Source organism: Amblyomma americanum, chromosome 1 (genome assembly GCF_052857255.1).
Source record: "Amblyomma americanum isolate KBUSLIRL-KWMA chromosome 1, ASM5285725v1, whole genome shotgun sequence".
NCBI lineage: Eukaryota > Metazoa > Arthropoda > Arachnida > Ixodida > Ixodidae > Amblyomma > Amblyomma americanum.
In genome coordinates this window covers 348,287,359-348,294,921 of record NC_135497.1, presented here as the reverse complement: position 1 = coordinate 348,294,921, position 7,563 = coordinate 348,287,359, and the positions used below count along the sequence as shown (strand labels likewise).

The 7,563-nt window shown below is 46.1% G+C and overlaps 1 long non-coding RNA gene across 2 annotated transcripts; it reads right to left on the bottom strand.

Annotated features, from left to right (window-relative positions):
* Positions 1-496: 496 nt before the first annotated feature.
* On the bottom strand, positions 497-7,248 carry LOC144100234 (uncharacterized). Of its 2 annotated transcripts, none has more exons than XR_013307564.1 (5): positions 7,082-7,248; positions 6,833-6,980; positions 5,696-5,937; positions 3,066-3,298; positions 497-950 (listed from the first exon to the last, which is right to left on the bottom strand). It is a non-coding gene; the product is annotated as an uncharacterized LOC144100234 (long non-coding RNA). The 2 variants fall into 2 exon arrangements; XR_013307565.1 differs by having other exon boundaries at positions 3,066-3,295.
* Positions 7,249-7,563: the final 315 nt, after the last annotated feature.

Genomic DNA, 7,563 nt, shown 5'->3' with positions numbered 1-7,563 from the left:
AGATGATTTTCTAAACATTATTTAAAGTCCTGAAGGACAAGGAACTTTCGGAACAACAGCAAGAAATAAGGTAAAGAGGATGAGAAAGAAGCGAACGGGTGCAGCTTTGCGACTTGTTCTTTCAATCACTCGAGCTGACCAAACAGGCGGTGCTGTGAACTTATAGGGGCGCTGGGAAAATAGGTTAGTACCGCTTTGCGTCGAAGCTAACGCCCACCACTTCGACTCTTGGGTAATGATAACAACCAGGTCCAACATCATGGTTCCAGGAACCATAATCAAGGTGGCAGCAACCGGGTGCAGGCCAGACCGAGTTCTGTGGTTATTCGAGCATAGCAGGTACGGCGCAACCACTAGAGACCCGCCGTGGAAGAAAATGCTGTGGCCCTTGCGGCATCTTGTTAGCAGCATCTACATGGAGACCTGTTGTTCGCGTTAACTGCTACGTGAACTTGCAATTCTTCTTGAGGAAGTTGCCCTGCTTACAAGCAGTCGAAAGCGTGCCCAGAGTTCTTTCCTGAGCTAGAAAGGCACTCACCTTGCTTACCTAGTGACGTAAGTAAAATAGCTGGTTCTGTCATGGTTGCCAGCAATTTATATTGGCTTTTTTTACTCTCGCGTTGTGTTCAGGCTTCTAGCGTTCCCGTCTTGCCGCTGTCGTGTCTTGCTGTCTGCCATCTGCCGTCACGAACAAGAGAATTTTTTTGGCGTGTGTGTTCATGCCGGTCAATGGCGACAGTGATCAGGTGCTGTCAGCGCGTACAGTTAAACAATCATCATATAGAGAGGGAACCGGGGGCACGATACTCGGTCGAGCATTTCACTGTATGCGAACCGTCCACACCATGGTTAAGACTGCGCATGAGAGGCACAGACGAAGTTTTCATGTCGCTTCTCATTCAGAAATTATTTACAAGGAGGAAGGCTGTGGGGCGCGTTGTCCCTTGAACCTAAAGGAGAGAAATAAAAATAAAACAATATCAGTCACAGAGATGCATTTGAAGTCAAATTGAGGATGCATCGTTGAGAACGTATCGCAACGCATCTTTGTCCAGCACGCTTTTGCGTCTGATTGTATTTCTGACATTCAAATGAGCAACCTGAAACGCGAAGCCTTCTTACACTCACGCAACACACTCAGTATTTTTAGATAGTTATAAAATTGCAAAATGAAACAATGATAATAAAATTCAAATTTTAAAACTGCGTCTGCGATATGCAAATTTTGTGAGTAAATATTTACGTGTAGCTCAATATGCAACTCATGTGGGAGACGTATTATTTCGCACATGAGGTACTGTAAAGCTACTAAGGACCAGGACTCGACTCCGCGTCAGATAACATGCGACAGAACTCTTCACATATAGAATAATCGTCCCGTAAGTTCTCTCGTGCCTGAGCTGCACGAGAACTCACAGAGCAGCGTGTAGGGTGTCACCTTGTTGCGTGCAATTCTGCCGAGGTTTGTCGAATCTCAGGAGACGAATGCGCTTGTATAATCTTGTGGCTCCGGTTAAGGCTCATGATGGATTTGCTGATAACTAGTGCACAGTTCAAATCACACAGAGCTCTAGCAATGCAAACCTTAGGGCTAGTTGGTGCAGATTGATAATTTTGTTAGAAAACAGCGCAAGCTGGACGAAGCACGAGAGAAATATTTACAGCGTGGTCATGATGCTTGACGTGATAAAGCGGTGGTAGCAATTGGATTAAGCCTCGATGAGTGTGTTATGCTTTTGCTCCTTTACTAGAGGCGTCACAGACACGATATTTTCTACAGTGAAGATCGGGGAATATGGGTGGCGCTTATGGAAGGTGGAGGCGGTATGGGAGCTGTGTTATCTTGGGAGGTGAGGTGGAGAGGTGGCTGGCTCCTCTGGTGGGCAACAGGATTTCAAATTGCGTCTTTGAAATCCATTTCGCCTTCCTTTTTTCATTTTCTGTCGAGTGGACTTCTAATGGTTCATGGCACTGTGAAAAGTGGAGGTAGGTGACTTCTTGATGAGTGGCACTTCACGAGGGTGAACGCTTCACGCATGGATGCTTCGAACAGACAACGCTTGCATTTGTCGCGAAGTGCCTCTGTTACTTCTATCGCACTAAATAGAAGGGCAGGCACACTTTGTTTTCTTCCTATTCCTTCTTTCCTGCAGTCTGGGCCACTTACATTCACCAGAAGCACCGCTCGCCACCCACAACGCCACTGCACATCATCGGTGAGCGCCTGCACAACTTCGATCCACGCCACCCCCTGCAACCTTCAAGTTCCAGACGCGCCATCCACCAGGAACTCACTAAACTCTTTCCTCCGCATTTTCCACGGGGCCTCCACACTCTAGAAGCCCATGCAGCAGCAGAACGAAACACCGTCCGCGAAATCTTATTGATAGACGCTGTGGGAAAGTCAGTTTTCTTCCAGATGCACCGCCCCCTCTTCCCCACTTCCATTTTCCACAAGTTCCACCCACCTGCATCCACATTCACCCTAAGTTTATCGCGTGAGTGAAGCCTCGGCTTAGACTAAAATAATCTTAGTAAACATTGAAGGTATATCCAAATACTATTGCAGCTTTCTCACATCAGGTTTCATTATCATGTAGTCATGTTTCAAACATTTGTTTAGCTAGACGCACTCTTCAACATTCTTCTTCCATGATACGTTTGAAGAGACGTCGCGGCACAATTATTAGCACTTTAAGATTATTGCGAACCTAATAAAAAGTATCTTGAGTGAGCGGCATATGGTTGGCGTTGATAAAAATGTCATCTGACGTCTTTTCGAACACCAATTCTTCACCTAATGTTCATTCAGTCGGATCGCTGGCTAAATATTTCACCACAACACTGCTATTTACCTGAAAATACATATATATTAAGATATACAGGCACGTTTGGTTAATTTTTGACTGGAATGTGAAGAGGAATACCTTAACATCAGTAGAAGCTCAAGGTGGCGATTATTTTACAGAGCGCCACTGTACGCAGCACGTGATATGTTTCAGTGCAGGTATTGGAAGATGTTTAGATCCATCATATGGCATCACACTTGCGGTCTATTAGGTCACCTGATTAAAAAGTGGGAGTTGGCCCGTGCAGGCTACCGCCATCAGCAGCAGCCGGAACGTGGGCTCATCCGACAGCCCACTGTACCACGCCCCGTCACCGCTGAGTTTCCGCAGCGGAGTTGTCCCGCCCAGTGAAGGACGGAAGCGCGACGAGAGGCAAAGCGATGATGATATCCTCCTGTAAGGTGCCGCGGCAGCAGCACGCGGTGGAGGCCGACGAACTGCGGCTGCTGCTAAGAGAAAAAAAAGTATTGGTCACTATTCATGTCGACAAAAAAAACCAACAAAAGGCTGCCAGACTCTGCTACCCGTGTAAAGAAGGGGACTAGCACAGCAAGGCCATCGATTAGGTCGCGTTAAATTCGCTGTTTTTGAGCTTGATACCTGCGCTGCTGGAAACAAAAGCATTTCTTCAAGTAAGTGATATTTAATGTTCATGGTCACCACCATCATAGTCACCATCACCACCCTATTTGTGTCATCGGAAGATCAAGGGCTTTACCAAATGATGTCACCTATCTCTCGCTATATACCGGCTGGCAGGCTGCAGTGTCGCAAATTGTGCAGCGCCGACTCTATATGCCAACTGACAACCTCGTCCTTCGATTAGTACTCATTCTGCCGCACTTACAGACCACTGGTTATGAATACTGCGGTTATGGAAGGCGGCGAATTACTTCCCTTGCCCGTGACAATTTCCACTTAGGAACTCAAAGGTTCCGTCTTCGAGAACTTGCAATCGCAGTGGCGTCCGTGGTGAAAAAGTAAAAGGAAAGAAATATCTTTGAGGGGACACTAAATCTCCGCTGTAAGGCTATGACGAGATAGTGTAATTGTTTAATTCCCGTATATAAAGAAAATCATTCTTAGCTTTTCATTCAGAGATTCCTGAAAATCATCGTACTCCTTGTGAAGCAGTGGTGGTGTCTTTAATCGATGCCCCACTGCCCTAGCTGCGATGGCCGGTGCTCACAGCAGTATACCTTGTCCTGCCCAGAATTCCCGTCCCGGGGTGGTGGTCATGCTCGGTTCAGAGGTTGTGATCATGCTGCGATTTTCTCTCACGACACCGACTCCCACTATGTCGTGGCAAGTTTTTCTGGAGAACGCTGAATTTAACGATATCGCGCTAGACATAGCTGGAACTAACAATGTTTGAAATTCGAGGCAACTCTTTCGCCTTCAAGTTTTCGCATCTGAAATATTTATGTGAGAAACTACGAGAGGAACGTCGGAGCGACCTGTGCAGGATGACTGTACTGCAAGGTCGACATTATATACGTGATTTTGTTCAATAATAAATGGTTATAGAACTACAATAATTATTGAACTTTTTGGAAGCGACTCAGGCTATAGTGAACGCTGTGGTAAAGGGTGCGGAATGTCAGACTAACTAGGGTTCTCTAACGTGCATCGACCACACACAGTACACGGGCCTGTAGAATTTTTCGAGACTAAACAACCGCGGCGGGGATCTAACCAGCATCTTTCGGGCCAGTAGACGAGCGCCATAACCACTGAGCCACCGCGACCGCTCTAATCGGCATAGTGGTTCTAAATAACAGACGTCAAAAATGCGCATCTCAGAGCTGGTTAGGTTGGCTTTTACGCATTGTGGTATTTCTAAAATCGCATCTCTGCGTGTGACATTGTCGAGAAAACGATGTTAGCATCTTGTACATCACCAAGTGCAAAAATTTCGTCTATAGTTGATGTATAATAAATGCAACGGACGCATTATTATAAATAATCAATGAGCGAAAGTCAACTCAAGAAGCTTTCAGATGCATATATTTGAAGTTCGATAATTCGAACCACATTCACGAAGAAAAAAATTAAATCAGGGTTCAGATTTCAAGTTGAGGGCATTCAATTGCGCAGTCTAACCGTGCCCCATAGTTCATTAGGTACCTGAAGGTATTTGTGCAATTATGGATTCAATTAAGGTACATAATTTCTGCCTTCCTGTACAATCTACTTCCACAGAGGCATCGATGTATCTCTCTCAGTATTTAAAAAAATATATGCGGACGTTAACCAAATCACCGTTTACTTTGAGTGTTTCAGGGATCCCGAAAACCTGTGCGACGGCTGACTCACCAAGCCTGGCAATGTGCTCCGTGCTGCAAACAGGTGTAATCGTCCTGCTAGCCGTACCCCGGCTTTAAAGGCAGCAAGCGTTTGGCGGATTACAGGGTCCGTGAAGGCCAAGTACGACGAACATTTCTGCTACGCTTCTCAGACTTTCTAAGAGCCAATGGGCTCATTTCCACAGCACATTTTTTTTCCTAAATCATAGTAGTTGCCATGGGTCCTCCCTAATCTCCAACATTTCTTCAACAGGCTAACAGTAAATGCAACGATCATCTAAACAGGGGTACCCGCTTTCTTGAAGCATTGTAGTCGAAGAAAAACGCTCTAGTTACTTCTGTGGGAAAGACATGCAACCGAGCTTGTGGATGAAGGTTAAGCCATTCCGCGTTAAAGCCCACAGTGCCAAGAATTTCTTGAAAGGAATGGAAATAATTTAATGCGTTTCATCAGGTGAGGTGCTTCCCAAATTTCTTTGCAGTGCAAAATCTTCAAAAAAACGTACGCGTCACTGTGTATTAGTCATTGCAATCACTCACTCGGCTTCCGCACCCTCCGGCGGCCGCTGCGTGCAATTGGGTGATCGTTGGCTGCCGTGGAGGATGACCGCGATTCTTTGCGCAAGGCCTTGCCCACGAATTCTTCTGAAATATGTCACCGCAATCGGTGTCTGCAGCTCGCATCAGTTCCTCTTTGAAGTGCGCGAACTGCGCCTCGAGGACCAACTGCTCGCGAAGGTACCGGACTATGACGGCGGTAGCCACAGAGTCACCTGCGCAGGCTAATATATTCCCGATGCTTTTTTTCCGGGCTCCTTCATGCCTGAAGAAGCGTGCACATATTTCTCACTGTCGTGAGGCGGTCCAGGTGCTTAGCGTAGCGCACAAAATGTTTCAAATGCAGGTTGCACAGAAGCAATATGCCTTATACTGCAGTAGGTAGGTCAAAATGCAATGCATTCCAGCTCTTTAGTCTCATATTGCTAACGACCCTCATTGCACGGAAAATCCACGATGAGAAATGCTGCAGCAGTAACATAATAATGTTCATGCATAGAGGGAACAGATTAATAAGAAAACAGCTGTACCACTATAATCGTCAATGGGCCAACGTGAGTTGTGAGTGAGTTAAGAGTTGTGATTAAATGCGTGGTGCTCTAACGCAAGTAGGATTATGTTTGCTGTAATCTGTCTGAAGGCCTTGAAAGGTATTCACTTCGTATAAAATTATTTCCATTATATGATTCAGAATTACGCAGTTGGGGCAGTCTTAAAATCAGTACATTTGAAACCTGGCCGCTAGCAATGCAAACGGCACTCGACATCAGTGGTATTGCGTTTCTGCACCTCCGCTCAGCTAACACACATGCTACCAGTGTCGTCAGGAAAAGTAACGGCTTCACACGGCTATGATTGCAACGAGTCTGAAGCTACTACTTTAATTCTTACTGTACGTTCCGGTTAACAAGTGGAATCCAAAAACAACTGTACTTTTGGCACAAGTTAGCATATATAGCTAACTTCACATAACAAGAGAATTGGTCATTTTCAATCAGACCCGGGTGGAGATAAAACAGAGTGCTAGGGCCGTTAGTGCCATATCACTGCATAATTCATTGCAGCGTTTGTGTTAGCAGCAGTTTAAACAAGGACCTGTAGATGGAAAGCGGCGCTTACCTCTCGTGTCCTTCCCGAAGAGGGCGCTCCAGACGAGAAAGGAGATCGTAGGCCGCAGGTCGGCGATGCAAGCCGCGTTCCGGTTGAAAATCCAGGCGCACGCATGCCTGGAGAAACGCATGGCGCCTCGCTGAGCTCAGCCGACGTCCTGTGCAAAAGGAGGCGTAAAGAACATTGCTCTCTCACCATGGCTTCCCATTGCGAAAAACAGCTTCGTCTACGTGTGTTCGGTGCGTAAACCAGTTATACCTTGCGCTGGCTTTTGCCCGCAGACACGAAGGCTCTGGAGTCTTCCAGGCACTTCACCTCGCTGTGCACGTTAAGCTGAGTAAGACTTATTGCCGCATTCGCAAAGCGGGCCTTCAAATCGACTTCCACCCGGACCTCGAGTAAGGACAGGTTGAGAGAACGTTCTAGGCGAGCATCTAGCACCAATATAAGAGCTGCGCGTGTGCTGTCTTCTTTTTCACTCTACAATTTTTCTCATGAAATAATCTAAAAACACGCATGAGTTCCGAACGAACCCAAAGTCTGTATAACAGAGAATGTCTCCGGAGACTTCGATATCAATGCACATACATGTCATGTGAGAGTGGAAGATTTTGTGGCTGCGGAAAAAATCATTTCTTGCTCCGTCACGTCCAGCGCCTAAGCGGAAACGGCTTGCTTTAGACTAAATTCTGTTGTGGAAACAATTTGTTCCTAATTTCAGTAAAGAAATCTATAGTTTT